The 18,336-nt window shown below is 44.7% G+C and overlaps 2 protein-coding genes and 1 pseudogene across 4 annotated transcripts in view; 1 reads left to right on the top strand and 2 right to left on the bottom strand.

Annotated features, from left to right (window-relative positions):
- The window catches only part of LOC144695167 (uncharacterized), a 78,035-nt pseudogene extending 64,814 nt beyond the window's left edge, over positions 1 to 13,221 (top strand). Inside the window, exon 3 of the transcript XR_013579895.1 lies at positions 9,660 to 13,221. The product of XR_013579895.1 is annotated as an uncharacterized LOC144695167 (transcript). The remainder of the gene's footprint in view (positions 1 to 9,659) is intronic.
- Positions 1 to 18,336, bottom strand: part of LOC144695267 (uncharacterized) — a 556,511-nt gene that overhangs the window by 146,793 nt on the left and 391,382 nt on the right. The gene's annotated exons all lie outside the window — the stretch shown is intronic.
- Positions 16,698 to 18,336, bottom strand: part of LOC144695223 (uncharacterized) — a 218,638-nt gene continuing 216,999 nt past the window's right edge. The window contains exon 2 of the mRNA XM_078566119.1: positions 16,698 to 17,953. The gene's annotated coding sequence lies outside the window, so the exon portion shown is untranslated. The remainder of the gene's footprint in view (positions 17,954 to 18,336) is intronic.

Raw genomic sequence — 18,336 nt, 5'->3', positions numbered from 1 at the left:
ACCTAGAAGGACAAGGGCAGGAGATCCATGTGAACACCCATACCTGCAAGTTCCCCTCCAAGCCACTCACCTGACTTGGAAATATATCGCCATTCCTTCACTGTCGCTGGGTCAAAATCCTGGAACTCCCTCCCAAACAGCACTGTGGGTGTATCTACACCAACATGGCCTGCAGCGGTTCAAGAAGGCAGCTCACCACCACCTTCACAAGGGCAATTAGGGATGTGCAATAATAATGGTGGCTTAGCCAGTGACACTCACATCCTGTGAAGCAATTTTTAAAAATAGCGATGATAATGCTAATGAACATCGAAGGGAGATGGTTAGATTCTCTTTTGTTGGAGAAGGTCATTGCTTGGCGCTTGTGTGAAGTGAATGTTGTTTGTGAATTATCAATCCTGAATGTTGTCCAGGTCTTGCTGCATATGGACACAGACTGCTTCAGTATCTGAGGAATCATGAATAACACTGTGCAATCATCAGTGAACATCGCCACTTCTGACCTTATGATGGAAGGAAGGTCATTGATGAAGCAGCTGAAGACGGTTGGGCCGAGGACACTACCTTGAGGAACCCCTACAGTGATGTCCAGGGAGTGAGGTGATTGACCTCCAACAACCACAACCATTTTCTTTTATGCTAGAAATGACTCCAGCCAATGGCAAGCTTTCCCTCTGATTCCTATTGGCTACAGTTTTGTTAGGGCTCCTTGATGCCACACTTGGTCAAATGCTGCCTTGATGTCAAAAGCAGTCACTCTCACTTTCCCTCCTGAGTTCAGCTCTTTTGTCTATGTTTAGACCTGTAATGAGGTCTGGAGCTTTTTAGCTCTGGCAGAACCCAAACTGAGCATTAGTGCGCAGGTTACTGATAGCACTGGTGATGACCCCTTCCATCACTTTGATGATGATCGAGCGTGTACTGATGGGGCAGTAAGTGGCCGGGTTGGATTTGTCCTGCTTTTTGTGGACAGGACATACCTGGGTAATTTCCCAGATTGATGAGCAGTTGCCAGTGTTGTAGCTGTACTGGAACAGCTTGGCGAAGGGCACAGCAAGTTCTGGGCACTACTGCCGGAATGTCATCAGGACCCATAGTCTTTGTAGTGTCCACTGCCTTCAGCCATTCTTTTGCTATCATGTGGAGTGAATCGAATTGGCTGAAGACTGGCATCTGTGATGCTGGGGACCTCCGGAGGAGCCTGAGGTGGATCATCCACTCGGCACTTCTGGCTGAAGATTGTAGCAAATGCTTCAGCCTTGTCTTTTGCACTGATGTGCTGGGCTCCCCCATCATTTGAGGGTAAGGATATTTGTGGAGCCTCCTCCTCTGGTTAGTTGTTTAATTGTCCATCAGCATTCATGACGGGAGGTTGCAGGACTGCAGAGCTTAGATCTGATCTGATCTAATCTATTCTTTGTGGGATCACTTAGCTCTGCCTATCTCATGCTGCTTATGCTGTTTGGCACGCAAGTAGTCCTGTGTTGTAGCTTCATCAGGTTGACACCTCATTTTTAGATACGCCTGGTGCTGCTACTGGCTTTCCCCCCTGCACTCTTCATTGAACCAGGGTTGATCCCCTGGCTTGACGGTAATGGGAGAGAGGGGGATATGCTGAACTATGAGTTTACAGATTGTGGTTGAGTACAATTCTGCTGCTGCTAATGGCCCAAGTGCCTCTTTTGAGTTGTTCAAAATCTATCCCGTACCTAGTACAGTGGTAGTGCCATACAACACGATGGAGGGTATCCTCAATGTGAAGACAGGACTTCGTCTCCACAAAGACTGTGTGGTGGTCACTCTGACCAATATTCTCATGGACAGATGCATCTGTGCCTGCTAGATTGGTGAGGAAGAAGTCAAGTTGATTTTTCCCCCTTGTTGGTTCCCTCACCACCTGCCACAGGCCCAGTCTAGCAGCTATATCCTTCAGGACTCAGCCAGTTGGCCTCTACTGATGCTACAGAGCCATTCTTGGTTATGTTCATTGAAGTCCCCCACCTAAAGTACATTCTTTGCCCTTGCCATCATCCAATTGGTCAACTTGTATTCAACATGAAGGAAGCACTGATTCATTAGCTGAGGTTGGGGGCGGTGGTGGCAGGGGGAGTGAGGATGTGGGGTGTGGTAGGTTGTAACCAGCAGGAGGTTTCCTCACCCACATTTGACCTGATGCCATAAGAATACATAGGATTGGAGTCAATTTTGAGGACTCCCTGGGTAAATCACAACTGACTATATCCCGCCGTGCGTGTGACTTCTGGTGGGTCTGTCCTGCCGGTGGGACAGGACATATCCAGGGAGAGTGGTGGTGGTATCTGGGATATAGTCATTTGCACTGAATCAAGCACTGCAATGTCAGGCTGTTCCTTAACTCGTCTGAGAGAGAGCGCACACCCAAGTTTGGTACAAGCCTCCAGATGTTACAGAGGAGGACTTTGCAGGGTCGACAGGGCTGGGTGTGCCATTGTCTTTTCCAGTGCCTAGGTTGATGCCAAGTGGTCCACCCAGTATCATTGCTTTGTGATTTTGTAGTGGTTTGTTACAACTAAGTGGCTTGCTCAGCCATTTCAGAGGACAGTTCAGGGTCAACCACATTGCTGTTGGTCTGGAGTCACATGTAGGCCAGACCAGGTAAGGATGGCAGATTTCCTTCCCTAAAGGACATTAATGAACTAGATGATTTTTTATGACAATTGACGATGGTTTCATGATCAACATTACTGAAACTAGCATTTAATTCCGGATTTATTAATTGAATGTAAATTCCACCATCTGCTGTAGGGGGAGTTTGAAACCAGGTCCCAGAGCATTCACCTGGGCCTCTGGATTACTAGTCCAGTGACTATACCACCCACCACCGTCCAGTTAGAGACTGTTCCACAGTGAGTGCCAGTCTGCTATTCCTCTATGTGGGGATCAGATACAAATCCTTTCTTTTTCCTCACATGACTGTCACGCTCCCTCTCTTTCCGGCAGGGACACTGGATAGGAGCAGACAAAGTGGCTACTTTCTTTCCTCCGCCCAGCCCCTTAATTCAATGAAGATTTTGAAATTTCTACCCTTACTTCCCAAAATTATTTGAAGAAAACACACTGGTCAGTAAGTGCTAGAAGCTAAGGAAAATATTTCGTCAGTGTAGCTGATTGAAGGGTTCTGGTTTATCCTGGGAAATTTGATACACTGCACTCGCTCAGACTGCACATCCCAAATTCAGCTATCAGCCACAGCACTGGGAAAAACTACCAAATCCATGCCCAGGCTTTTGGGAAAGGCCAAGGCCTTCAGGTAAAATCTTTAAAGAAGGCAATAAAAGACATTTCAATAAATGTGTCTCTGCAACTCCCAGATAATTACACCTCACCTTCTCATATTCAGTAATGAGCCATCAACAAAAGTCAGCCTGTAAATCAGAAGGGAAATGCTTCCAATAAACACACTCAAAATCCAACACACAGCTCCAGGCAAACAGTTCAGCACAAAGCACCGAGTAAACAGCTCTCTCAGCTGGATGTTCTCACACAGCATAAGGGGCATTTCCACACCTGATTCCCCACAGGATAGTCAGACTGCCTGAAGATTAGTGTGGATATTATGTGATGTAATTATTATAAATTGTGTTCGTTCACTCACCATCTCCTGAGTTGGTTTTGAGTCCCTACAGGAAGTGAAGCAGCTGTGGAAGAGGAAGGGGAGGGAATGGGCAGAGTGGGTGGGGCTCTCTGATTGACGTCTCTCACAGCCAATCCAAATATTCCTGGAGCAACATGAGTTTCCTCAAGCTTGGGAAACTGACCGGTGAAACGGAGGCGACTTTGAGCAGCAGATCAGGTGGGGATTTAAACTTGTCATTGTCCCATCTGAATAAAACCTCACTTATTGCAGTTGCTGTCTCAGTTCCTTCTGGTAAATGTTTGACAGAGATTTCTCGTGTGGGAATAGCATTCTTCATCCTCAGAGGCTTTCAAACTGACAACATCCAGTGTGGCATGTGTAGTCTCAGATGTGTTTGACAGCAGATCAGAAGGCAACGATTATGTGCAGTGTTGGGAGCAGCACATGAACAGGAGGGAGGGGCACAGGAGAGAGCAACAGAGAAGAGACTGATATTGAGATTCAGCCAGTGTTAGTGGAGTCACCCTGTTGCTTGGGGATTGAGTCTGACTTTGGGATTGACTGAGTTCTCAAAGCATAACCTATGCTTGGGGAGTGATTGTCACATGGAGATTGACTCCACGGTGACCAACGCTGTGGAAATAACATAAGGGACAGTTCAACGGTGGGGCTCGTGGGGGGTGGGGGGTCGGGGGAGGTTGGAGGGGAGTGCTTGTGTGAGCAGAGGGCGCTGAGAGCAGAGGATGAGCGGACGGGGGCTGGCAGTGAGCTTGGAGGGGAAAGTGAGAGCAGAGTGGGGACGCTGGGATCAGAGGGACCGCTGGGGTGGGTGGCCAGTGAAAGTCACGGGGCGGTGAGAGTGGAGCTTGTTCTTCGACAAAAGGAACATCCAACCGAGTTTCTAATGAAAGATCATCTCGAGCTGAAATGTGAACTCTGTTTCTCTCCACAGATGTTGCCTAACCTGCTGAGTATTTCCAGCGTTTTTTGTTTTGATGCTAGTTTTTAAAGTACATAAACAGACCATTCGGCCCAACTGCTTTCCACCGGTGCTTGTGCTTCACGAGCTTTCTCCCTACCTATTTTACCTCACCCCGATCAGCATTTCCTTCTATTCCTTTCTCCCTCATGTACTTAACCTTGTTTCCCATCAAATACATCGAAACTATTTGCCTCAACCCTTCCCTGTGGTAGCAAGTTCCACATTCTAATCATCTGTTGGGAAAGAAGTTTCTCCTGAATTCCTCATCGGATTTATTATTGACAATCTTATATTTCTGGCCCCTAGTTTTGGACTCCCCCACACAAGTGGGAACATCTCCCCATTTACCCCCAAATTCTTAATTTTATAATTCATAATTTTAAAGATTTCTATTATGTCATCCCTCAGCCTTCTCTTTTCGAGGGAAAAGAGTGCTAGCCTGTTCAGTCTTTTCTGATAGTTACAGTCTCTCAATATCATCCATATAAATGTTTTTGCACCTTCTCCAGTTCCTTTATGTACTTTTTCAATATGGAGAACAGAACTGTGCACAGCTCTCCAAGTGTGGTCTAACCAAGGTTCTGTACAAGTTCAACATGACTTCTCTGCTTTTCAATTCTATTCCTCGAAAAATGGACCCCAGAGCTATTGATTGATTTTTGATATAAAATGACCTTGTTGACCTGCCTTGCTGATTTTACCGATTGATGAATCTGTAGTTCTGCACTTGAACAACTTGTAAATACGACCTTTGGTCCTCCCTAATCAATTCAATGGAAATAATCTGTCCACATGAAGTCGTGAACACAAACTGTTGGTATTTTAAAACCGTCATTAAATCACTCCATAGTCTACACTTCCCTAAAGTGCCCACACCCAGCTCTTCAAATACAATGGCAAAATACGGTGAATGCTGGAAATCTGATATATATTCAGAAAATGCTGGAAATACTCAGGTCAGGCAACATCTGTGGAGCCTTTGACATGCCCAACCACACTAACCTCCTCCTCCAACTCTTCTCTGTTGTCCAGTCAGTAGGACTGTTATCACTTGGCCACTTTTGCCTCTTCAGTTGTAACCAGTGAATTTCCTGCAATGGTTAATCTTCCCACCCCCATCGCTCTGGAGTCTGACCAAGGGTCTATCCTCAGTCCCCACCTATTTCTCATCCATACGCTGCCCCTGTGTAAAACCATCTGATGACCTGATGTCAGATTCACAGAGGGTCTCTTACAATCTGTCCCATTTTACCTCGAGTCAGAAAGAAATGCCCCTCACCACCAGACAAAACAGAAATCTAGTAGTAAAGGAATGGCAAACAGACAGCTTCAAGAGGAAGAGAAATGATTTGAGGACCGGGCCATGGAGCGGAGCACCTTAGATCTACAATCTTAACTGGGGCAGGGGCTAAATGGAGGACAGGCCCTTCAGCACCAGTAAGGGAGATGGATTCAAAACTGGGAGAGTCAAACCTTTATACTTTTACTCCACAGTCTGCAGAAAACAGTCTCTCACCAGTCACAGAAAACCAATGTAGAATGTAGTCCCATGTTATCCATTTAACCAAGTGGAGGAGGGGTAGAGGGTGTTAAACAGCATTGGTCCTGGTCCCCGCCGCCAGGGGCTGGGATTTACTGGTGCGCACCCCCAATTCCAGCCCAACCCACGTGACAGGCGCTCGGTCTCGCGCTTTCTCAGATTCGAACTCCCGAACGCTGGACGTCCCACCGCTGCACGAGTCAAAACTACAATTCCCATCATGCATCGCGGCTAAGTCACAGCATTTCACACTGCCGCTCCTCAGTGCGCAGCCGCTTAACCGCATGCACTATGGGTAATGTAGTCCGCACCAGGTGATCGACTGCCTCCACAGTGCCTGCGCAGAAAAGCTGCAAGCGGTTAAAAACCCGCCCCATTCTCTGATTGGTTTGGACGAGTGATTGACATGATAATTAGCTCGATATTCCTCAGATTTAAAATACAAGCCAAATACTGGTTGAAGAAGCGCTGAAGAAGAGTAATATGGACTCGAAATGTGAACTCTGTTTTTCTCTCCGTAGATGCTGTTGGGCCTGCTGAGTTTTTCCAGTATTTTCTGTTTTTATTCCTCATCCGATTGGTTGTGAGAGACGTCAATCAGAGAGTCTACGCACTCTGCCCATTCTCTCCCCTTCCTCTTCCACAGCTGCTTCACTTCCTGTAGGGGCTGAAAACCAAGTCCGGAGACGGTGAGTGAAGGAGCACAATTTATAATAATTACATCACATAATATCCACACTAATCTTCAAGGTGTTTACTAAAACCCGCATTCACAGCCATATCTCCTTTCTCAGTGACTGTCTCCATCTCCGACTCACCCCACGTGGATTTCAACTGAAATTCCATCCCTCTTGTTTCGAACCCACCCAGGATTACAGGTATCTCCGGGACATAAAACGTTTCTCGGACTGCTGTTCCCGTCACATTCTGAGATCCACACTCAGTGCCATGCGCCGCCATATGAACACCCTCGACCTCTCCCTCCAGCAGCACCGCCGCACCCTTTTTCAAAGCTGCGCGTGTCCCCAGTATCATTTTATTCTTCGCCTCATCCGTCGCCTCAACAAGAAACTTTTTCTCTTTCTCTCAAGTGCTATTTTTAAATCTAAACTAAAACCTTGTTAGTCTTTCCACCCCACCCCCACTATGGCTGTACTTTGAATATCCTGTCTTCCATTCTTAATTAGCACTTTTCTCAGACAAATGTCACCACCTTCGACACCTCTTTGACTCTTTTGTCTGTGACATCTTTTGATTATCTGCTCATCTCCACAATCACCACACCCTCAATGTGTCTCTCCCCCCCCACCCCTCCCACCTTAAACCAATTTATATTTCTCCCTTCTTCTAACTATGCTTCAGTTCTGCCGAAGGGCCATGAAGGCTCGAAACGTTAACTGATTTCTTCTCCGCCGATGCTGCCAGACCTGCTGAGTTTTTCCAGGTAATTCTGTTTTTGTTTTGGATTTCCAGCATCCGCAGTAGCTTTTAGCTTTTTGTTTTTATCTAATCTTCAGGCAGCCTGACTATCCTGTGGGGAATCAGCTGTGGAAATGCCCCTTATGCTGTGTGAGAAGATCCAGCTGAGAGAGCTGTTTACTCGGTGCTTTGTGCTGAACTGTTTGCCTGGAGCTGTGTGTTGGATATTGAGTGTGTTTATTGGAAGCATTTCCCTTCTGATTTACAGGCTGACTTTTGTTGATGGCTCATTACTGAATATGAGAAGGTGAGGTGTAATTATCTGGGAGGTGCAGAGTGTCTGAGGATTCTTACTGATTTCCTATTGTTGAGTTCTGTGTGTGTTGGGAGCTGGTAGTTATCGTAGATTCATGGAGTTATACAGCACAGAAACAGGCCCTTTGGCCCATCGTGTCCATGCTGCCATCAAGCACCTATTATTGTAACCTCAGCTCCTGACCTCATTATAACCTCCGTTCAAACATGGACAAAAGAGCTGAACTCTTGAGGTGAGGTGGGAGTGACTGCCCTTGACATCAAGGCCGCATTTGACTGAGTGTGGCATCAAGGAGCCCTAGCAGAATTGGATTCAATGGGAATCAGGGGTAAAACTCTCCACTGGTTGAAGTTATACCTAGCACAAAGGAAGATGGTTGTGTTTGTTGGATATCAATCATCTTGGCTCCAGGACATCTCTGCAGGAGTTCCTCAGGGTAGTGTCCTCAGCCCAACCATCGTCAGCTGCTTCATCAATTAACTTCCTTCCATCATAAGGTCAAAAGTGGGGATTTTCGCTGATGATGGCACAATGTTCAGCATCATTCGTGACTCCTCAGATACTGAAGCAGTTCATGTCTAAATGCAGTAAGATCTGGACAATATCCAAGCTTGGGCTGACAAGTGGCAAGTAACATTTCGGCTCCACAAGTGTCAGGCAATGACCATCTCCAACAAGAGAGAATCTCACCATCGCCCCTTGACATTCAATGGCATCAATGAATCCCCCACTATCAACATCCTGGGGGTTATCATTGACCAGAAACTGAACTGGACTAGCCATATAAATACTGTGGCTACAAGAGCAGGTCAGAAGCTAGGAATCGTGTGATGAGTAACTCATCTCCTGACTCCCCAAAGCCTGTCCACCATCTACAAGGCACAAGTCAGGAGTGTGATGGAATGCTCCCCACTTTTCTGGATGAGCACAGCTCCCACAACACTGAAGAAGCTGAACACCATCCAGGACAAAGCAGTCCACTTGATTGGCACCACATCCACAAACATTCACACTCTTAACCACCGATGCACAGTAGCAGCAGTGTGTACCATCTACTAGGTGCACTGTAGGAACTCACCAAGTCTCTTTCAACAGTACCTTCTAAATCCACAACCTCTACAATCAAGAAGGGACAGCAGATGTTTTGCAACACCACCAGTTCCCTTTCAAGTCACATACCACCTAACTTGTAATGATATTGCTGTTCCTGACGGTCTCTGGGTCAAATTCCTAAAACTTACTCTGTAAGAGCACTATGGGTGTACCTACGCCACATGAACTGCAGCGATTCAAGAAGGCAGCTCACCACCACCTTCTCAAGGGCAATTAGGGATGGACAATAAATGCTGTGGCCTAGTTAGCAATGCCCACATCCCATGAAAGTATAAGTTTAAAAATTGTGGAGTCATCCCCTGCAGCAAAGGAAGAGAGGGAGTTGGAATAAATCATGTTTCCTCTTCCTGTTTTACAGAAGGATTGCCCCGTACTACACCAGAGAATACAGAGAGGATAGACACTGCAGATCGATCCTGACCATCACTCAAGGAACAACTGCACAACTGTGGGAAGACATCCAGTCCCTTTACAGCATTGCTCAACACAGAAAATGTTGGGCAGTGAAACCAACATCTGGAAATCAGTCGTGTCAGGGGAGCTTTGACAGATCATCAGATCTGAAACTGGTCAGTGGTGTGGAGCCTTCCATCAGAACCAACCTTTCCGAAGATTTGGCTGTGGGTGATGAGTCAGGGTGAGGCTGGGAAGAAGTGTGAGTGGCTCCAAGTGTGGTGAGAGCTTCAATCATTCATCGAGCCTCATGAACCACTGACTCATTCCTACAGGTGAGAAGCTGTTCAAGTATGAGGAGGGCTCCATAGGCTTATAAGATCTCCTAACACGGAGGGTGCATCTTTTGTACCACCTACAACACAAGGACAACTACATGGAAGAGAAACCATTTGAATGTAGGGTCTGCGATCGAGCTTTCGCACATCCATCGACATTCGAGAATCATCGACGCAGTCACACTGGGGAGAAGCCATTCAAATGTGACGTGTGCAATAAATCCTTCTCTCAATCATGGGCCTTTGATGCACACCGACGTATTCACACAGGGGAGAAGCCATTCACGTGTGAGGTGTGTAACAAATCATTCTCGTTATCATCAACTCTCCGCAGGCACCAACGCATTCACACAGGAGAGAGACCATTCACCTGTGAGGTATGTGACAAATCATTCTTGGAGTCATCTGAACTCCGCAAACATCGCCGCATTCACATGGGGGTGAAACCATTCACGTGTGAAGTGTGTGAGAAATCATTCTCGTCATCATCAGATCTCCGCAAACACATACGCATTCACACAGGGGAGAAACCATTCACCTGTGAGGTTTGTGAGAAATCATTCTCGTCATCGTCAGATCTCCGCAAACACGAACGCATTCACACAGGAGAGAAACCATTCACATGTGTGGTCTGTGACAAATCATTCTTGAGATCGGAGAACCTCCGTGATCACAAACGCATTCACACACGGGAGAAACCATTCAGGTGTGAAACATGCTGCAAATCATTCTCGCAGTCATCGCATCTCCTCCGGCATCAGAGGATTCACACGGGGGAGAAACCATTCAAATGTGAGGTGTGTAACAAATCATTCTCGGATTCATCGACTCTCCGCAAACACCAACGCGTTCACACAGGGGAGAAGCCATTCACGTGTGGTGTGTGTGATAAATCGTTCTCGATGTCATCGAACCTCCTGCTCCATCAGAGGATCCACACAGGGGAGTAACCATTTAAGTGTGAGGTTTGCGATTAATGCTTATGATGACTTTGATTCTACGGGACACCAGAGGATTCACACAGGGAAAATACTCTTCAGGTGTGATGCATGTACGACAGCTTTCAAGGAGTCCCCCGATTTTCTGAAGCAACAGTGGATCCACACTGGTGAGAAACCATTCAGGTGTGAGGCGTGTGACAAGGCCTCACCGATGATACAACGGATGGTAAAGGCTGAGTTGTTCAAATCCCAGAGGGAAATATGAAACAACGTCATAACCCAATTTTTGCAATTTGTATGTTTTGAGATGCAGGCTTCAGTAATTCAAGACCACCGAGCCTTGAGAGGTTTTTATAAAGCTAAATTAAATATTTATTAATGCAAGAGAGATTGTAAACACATACATAACGCCTACAAAATTACTGCCATAATAACTACAAAAATTCCCTAATTAATCTGACTCTCAGTTAGACCCCTGGTAAGGCAACAGTAAATCTCATAGATTTAAAGAGACACCTGGCAAAGCACAACCTGGACAGTTGCATTCAAAATTAGTTTCTTTCAGCTATGGGTCCTTGCAGACAGAACTTGAGGCTTCTCACACTTGTTGAATCTTAAAATGCTTCTGCCTTACACACAATCTCCTTTCTCCTTAATACATATCTTTCTCTTTGAATGTAAGTTTTCCATTGTATCACGAGGCTTTTAATTTTACCTCTTCTAACAATAACATCCATTCATTCCATTGAAAAAAAATAAACACATTGCTTGGTGTCTTCTAGCTAGGTGCAAGATTTCACCCATTCTTTTGAATGGTTTATTTAAAAATACAAATTGCCCCCTTGATACCTATGTTTCTAAACTTCCCCATGTTTATCTAATTACCATTTCAAACTTACTTCTTTCGATACACCAAAGCCTCTAGACTATCTGGCTTTAATCCAATTAAGACACACACACATAGACACAGACCCCACTAGAACTCTATTTTAAAATAATTCCCAATAACATCATGATATCTTCTTGAGAAGACTCAGCCATCGTATCTCTTGGTCCATTAATCCACTCACACAGGAAACACCCTATCGGTGTAAGTTCTGTAATAAAGCCTTCACACAGTTGTTAACCTCCTGGAACATCAGCAAATCCACAAAGGAACTATCTAACCAAGTTCGAGCCAATCTGTCATCTGAGTGTTAATCTCTACACAAACTCACTGCAAAGTAAGTTCAGTGGTATTGCGGCACAGAACAAGAAGCAGCTTTCACTCACATCAAACAACTAGTGATGACAAACCAAGTGCTGAGGTACAAATGTCAATGGTGAAGTTGCCCTGCAGTGAAATGCCAGTGAAACAGGACTTGGAGCAACCCTCATGCAGCAAGGACGACCAGTTGTGTTTTTATCCAGAGCATTAACACAAACTGAATGACGCTATACACAGATTGAGAAAGAGAACCTGGCTTTTGTCTTTGCTTGTGAGCATTTCAACCAGTACCTGTTTGGGAGAGAGAAGCCTGACCACAAGCCACTTCAAAGCATTTTTCTCAAACCACTTCTATCTGCTCCAAAATGTTTACAAAGCTGTTACTTTGTTTGCAACAGCACGACATGCTCTGGAAGTCATCAACCCAGCAGAGACACTGAATCTGACAGACAAACATCTTGCTCAGATCAAGAAAACTACACAATGGGATGCAGCTCCTCAAATGTTACAGGAAGTTGTGATGAAAGGATGGCCTGAAAGCATCAAGGTCACACCTGTTGCTTGTAAGAGAGTATTGGACAGAGATGAAATGATCACCCAAGATGGCATCTTGTACAAAGGGACTGGGGTCATTATCCCTAAAGAGATGAGAAAAGAGATGCTGAAGCACATCCGCAAACATTAAACGCACTCATTAAAAGTCAGCTCGCTTGGCAACTTGGGATCTGGAGTGAAGAGAAGTTGTCACTTTGATTGTACACAGTGAAAGTGAACAACCAGATCTATCATCACAACCACAGACATCTACGTGCAACCGGAGAAGCTGCTCCTTCAGAGCAGACAGCTGATGAGACAGATCTGATTTCACCAACTGAGCAAGGAACTGAATGACCATCAGTCCCAGAGGTCAACCGTTCCCCAACAAATGCAACGGATCAGTGGCAACAATTACCACAGCAACAACACTCGCCACGGCACCAACATTCCCCAGACAACAACATTCCCCAGAGAGATAACGTCACCTCAGGAACCAGCAGACACCGGATGAACAGCCAACAGCAACTCACACACGTACCATAAGAAAACCTGAACACTTTAGAGATTGTGTGTGTGTGAGGACAGACGAAATTGGAACAGACCAGAAAGAAACAAAGTGTTCATGTGTGAGAATTTTCTTTATGGACTATGGATGTGGAGTAACTTGTAAACGATAGTGCATGCAATTTTTTTTCTTTTTAAGAACGGGGGTATATTTGGATAAATCCCTTTTTACACTGTAGCTTCCCACATTAATGTGACATCTGATGTCACTATATGTAAATAAAAGTTTGAGGACAGTCACCATTTTACACACCACATAGAACATTATTTAAAATTCAAATGGCTCACAAATATTTCTGGAGTAACATGAGTTTCCTGAAGCTTGGGAAACTGACCGGTGAAACGGAGGCGACTTTGAGCAGCAGATCAGGTGGGGATTTAAACTTGTCCTTGTCCCATCTGAATAAAACCTCACTTATTGCAGCTACTGTCTCAGTTCCCCCGTAAACAGTTGAGAGAGATTTCTAGTGTGGAAATAGCATTCTTCATCCTCGGAGGCTTTCAAACTGATGACATCAGTGTGGGATGTGAAGCCTCGGATGTGTTTGACAGATCAGAAGAGGAAGACCCACAGCATGCAAGGCAGTGATGATGTGGAGTGGTGGAATCAGCAGATGCGCAGGAGAGAGTAATTTACTCCTCTGCTCTCCTCCATTTCTCTACCTCCCATCTCGCCTTCCTCTCCAATCCACCTCCCCTCTCTCTCTCTCTCTCTCTCTCTCTCTCTGTCTCTCTTTCATCCTCGTCCTCTGTCCTACCACTGCTTCCTCCTCAATCCTCTCTCTCCTCCTATCTCACTTCCCCTATCTCTCCCCTCCAGCAATAGGCAGAAATTTGCCACTCTCATTATTCCCGTCAGGGACCATGATCATTTCTCTGGTTGGTACCAGCTCCCTGGGTAATTTTTAATAAACCAGCGTCAAAGATCAAGAACGTTCACTTTACACTTGATGAAACTTACATTTAAAATTTCTGATACGGTCAATTTCAGCTGGATTACACTGATAAAATCAACACAAACTGGCATCAGCTCCTCAGCCACAACCTGTGCACTTGTGGATGTTGCGTGTTTTGTCAAGGAGTTTCACAAAAGCAAACATTTTTTTTAAATTGTGAGACCAATTGAAGCAGTTTTATTTAAGGTTGGTACATTGTGATCTAATTGGCTTCATGATCAAGGCGGTGCGTAAACATCTACAGGAAAATTTCTTCATTTTACAACATGTTTGTGTTTCAATAAATGGTGGGTGGGGTTTGTTCAGGGAGCCCAGAGCCTGAGGAATTATTCGTGTAGCCCTGACAACAACTTTAATCCATGTTCATGGAATAATCCATCTGAAGTTGGACTTGAACCCACAACCTTGCTCTCTGAGTCAGAGGGCTGTGAATTCAAGTCCCACTCCAGGACTTGAGCACAAAAAAATCATGGCTGTCACTCCAGTGCAGTACTGAGGGGTGGAAGAGGTTAAAGAGATAGGGAGGGGAGAGGCCATGGAGGGATTTGAAAACAAGCTCAAAAACCTCACTAAAACTAACACTGAGCTTTCCTGTGTGGGCTAGAGTGGGCTATTCCTCGAGTTTTATTCCTGACAGACTGAGGACTATGCCTAAACAATAGAACTTTCATGAGTGAATGAAAGCAGGATGGTTAATCAGCAGTACTGACTGAAGACAATCCCTTAAGATGATCATTCCAGCTGACACCAGGGACTTTACCACCTTTCACAGCTTCAGGAACCCAGACACAAAGACAACACTGACACCTGCAGCTCTAACTAGTTACCACTTTAAATCAAATCAAACTTTCACGCTGCCAATTTACAGAGGGAAAGGCATTCTGTACACAGACTTGAACATATGAACAAGGAGGAGGAGTAGGCCGTTCTGCTCCTTGAGCCTGCCCTGCCATTCAATAAAATCATGGCTGATCTGACAGTAACCTCAAATCTGTATCCTGCCTACCCCCGATTACATATCATCCCCCTTGCTTACCAAGAATCTATCCATCTCTGCCTCAAAAATATTCAAAGACTCTGCTTCCACTGCCTTCTCCGGAAGAGAGTTCCAAAGACTCACAACCCTCTGAGAGAAAAAAAAATTGCTTCATCTCTGTTTTAAATGGGCAACCGTTTATTTTAAAACAGTGACCCCTAGTTCTAGATTCTCCCACAATAGGAAACATCCTCTCCACATCCACCCTGTCAAGACCCCTGAAGATCTTATATGTTTCAACTAAGTTGCCTCTTACTCTTCTAAACTCCAGCAGATACAAGCCTAGCCTGTCCAACCTTTCCTCGTTAGACAACCCACCATTCCAGGTATTAGATTGGCAATCCTTCTCTGAACTGCTTCCAACGCACTTACGTCCTTCCTTAAATAACGTGACCAACGCTGTACACAGTACTCCAGATTTGGTCACGATAGTGCTCTGTATAACTAAAGCATAACCTCCCTACTTTTGTATTCAATTGTCCTTGCAATAAATGATAACATTCTATTAGCTTTCCTAATTACTTGCTTGAAACTTAACCCCTTAGAAATGAATGTAGTACAACAGAAATATTATAAGTTATTGTCAGCCATGGCTTATTTAGCACTTTCGTGTCTGAATCAGAAAGTTGTGGGTTCAAGTCTCACTCCAGGGACTTACGTACTGAGTTTGACACTCCAGTGCAGTACTGAGGGAGTGCTGCACTGTCAGTGGTACCATCTTGCAGATGAGTTAAACCAAGGCTCTGTCAGGTCAATGTAAAAGATCCCGTGACACTATGTTGTGGAAGAGCAGGGGGTGTTATCCCTGAAATTCTGGCCAATAATCTCACAATCAACGTCGCATAAACAAATGACCTGATCATTATCACATTGCTGTTTGTGTGAGCTTGCTGGACACAAATTGGCTGCCGTGTTTCCTACATTACCACAGACAGTACATTTCAAAAAGCTCTTCATTGGCTGTAAAGTGCATTTAGAAGTCTTGAGTTTGTGAAGTTGAGATAAAACTGGATTTTTTTCTTTCTTGGGGAAATCAGTGACATTGACCAATATATTGTGTACAGGAGGCTGTACACTATCGGCTCCTGAGTGCTTCAGTGAATAGGAACACACCCTGCTGACAAATCAGGTAGCTAGAGTTAATCTAAAAAGTGAATTTATTGTGAGTTATAAATCTATACAGAAGATTGATAAAACAGCAGACAAACAATATTCAGTTCACACCAAACTTTGAATCAACCAAAATAACAAAGCATTTGAAAATAACTCAAGATCTTTCCCAGAACTTGAAATGGATCTTGGAAGAATGTAAGGTGAATATATCACACCGTTATTACATCAAGGTATGATGGGCTGAGGGAACTCAGGCCTGTGGAGACTGACCCCCACTCCCTCACCATTCTCAGGATCGTCGTCCTCCCAGACAGGACAGTACAAACATTACCCATGGTATTAGTCAAACAATCATCACCTGAAGAGGATCTGTCTATAATTCACATCACCAACTAAAGCAGGGTCCAATTGTACCCCATATCCACTCCTGAGAGTTGGCTCACTTTATTAATACACACACACTCACATCAGGAGAAACTCTCTCAGAATACTACAGACAGAAGTATCACAGACGCTTTAAATTGTGTTTCCCTAAAGTTGCCCATGAACAATATATTTCTATGTGAGAGTGTATTTCTCATCCTTGGAGTGAGAAAGTCAATTTACAATAACCCAGCAGCAAAGCCTTTTGTACTTGAAAAGGAAAGGTTAGTTTATTTCAACACTCTTGCTCTGGAAGTTCCTTAAGGAAAAATGATACAACTCACAAATACACACAAAGATTAATTACAGATTAAGATAAAACAATACTTATAAACATTGGTTTCATTTCGTCCATATTTGGTACAGGCCTGATAGGTTTTGAAATCAAGATGTTGCATTGTCAGAAGTGAAGGTCTTGCTATTGTAGAGTTGTCTCTGCAGCTATGATGGCTTCTACTGTCAAATTGCCTGAGATTGCTTTAACAGGTGAGATTTGTAGGTGGAATCTGATTTACAGGGAGGAGAGAAGGTTCCTTCTGCTGGTGTGGCACATTTAGCTGCCTAGTTACTTTACATCAGACCAGGATCTTTCTTAGATGCCTTTCTCTGTCTCTCCCTAGGTTGAAGCTTCTTCAAGGTGGATCTGCCTTTTCCAGCCCTTTTCAATGCTTTTTGCAGGCAAGACAAGATGACCACTATTACCATGTGACCTGTACAAGAAAGCCCAGTCACTTTCCAAAAAGGCATGTGGTAATTCTATTACAGTTATCCGAAGTCTCCTTACCCCGTGTAGTGATCAAAGGGCCAAGGTTGTTCACGCTTTACAGTGACTTTTCAGTGTTTTTGTGTTTGGTGGAAAGGCCATCAAGACAATGAGCTTCTCTTTACTCTTTTGGACCACTCATTGAATTTTAAAGGTATGTGTCTGAGGATGTCTCCTCTTTGTCTGGCTGAAGGGGTTACAGCCCGAATCCACAAGGAGAAAGTCACATGACACTTGGAGTTTATTTTGGAAACAGTTTTAAAACTCAGTCCAACATTTACAAAATGTGACTTTCAAAACAATTCTTCTAAAAATTTGTAACATCAAAACTAGACATTGTAACAGTACCGGAAATCTGGAACTCCCCAGAAAAATTTGATCTGGGAGTCAATTGAAAATTTTAAAACTGTGATTGATAGAATTTTATTAGGGAAGGTTCAGGGTTACAGAGCCAAGACAGGTGGATGGAGTTCAGGTACAGATCAGCCATGATATACCTGAATTACTTAAAAGACTTGAGGGATTACTCCAGTTCCAACATTCCTTAAATTCCTCTCCATTTCCCCTCCACTCTCATCTCCAACAATATTTGTTCTATTCAACCTCCAGCTGAGCTTCTGAACCCATACCCTCTCTATCACAAAGATCACTTCCTTCCCCCTGTGTGAGTGTGTTGATGGACCAGGAGAAAACCTTCTCGTCACACACCTCACATTTGAACAGTTTCTCTCATGTGAATCCTCTGATGTAGCAGGAGCTTCAATGAGCTCCAGAAGGATTTGTTGCACACATTGCATTTGAATGGTTTCTCCCCGGTGTGAATGCGTTGGTGTACGTGGAAGGTCAACGACATGGAGAATGATTTGTTGCACACCTCACAAGTGGTTTCTCCCCTGTGTGAATATGCCAGTGACTCACCAGGGTTGATGACTGTGCAAAGAGCCTGTTACAAACCTCAACGCTTGAACGGTTTCTCCCCAGTGTGGATGTGTTGGTGTATGCGGAGGTTCCCTGACTTCAAAAAGGATTGGTCACACACCTCACACTTGAACGACTTCTCCCCAGTGTGGATGCATTGG

The sequence above is a fragment of the Cetorhinus maximus genome, chromosome 21, assembly GCF_964194155.1.
Source record: "Cetorhinus maximus chromosome 21, sCetMax3.hap1.1, whole genome shotgun sequence".
In the NCBI taxonomy this organism is placed as follows: domain Eukaryota; kingdom Metazoa; phylum Chordata; class Chondrichthyes; order Lamniformes; family Cetorhinidae; genus Cetorhinus; species Cetorhinus maximus.
This window is presented reverse-complemented; position numbering and strand designations above follow the sequence as displayed.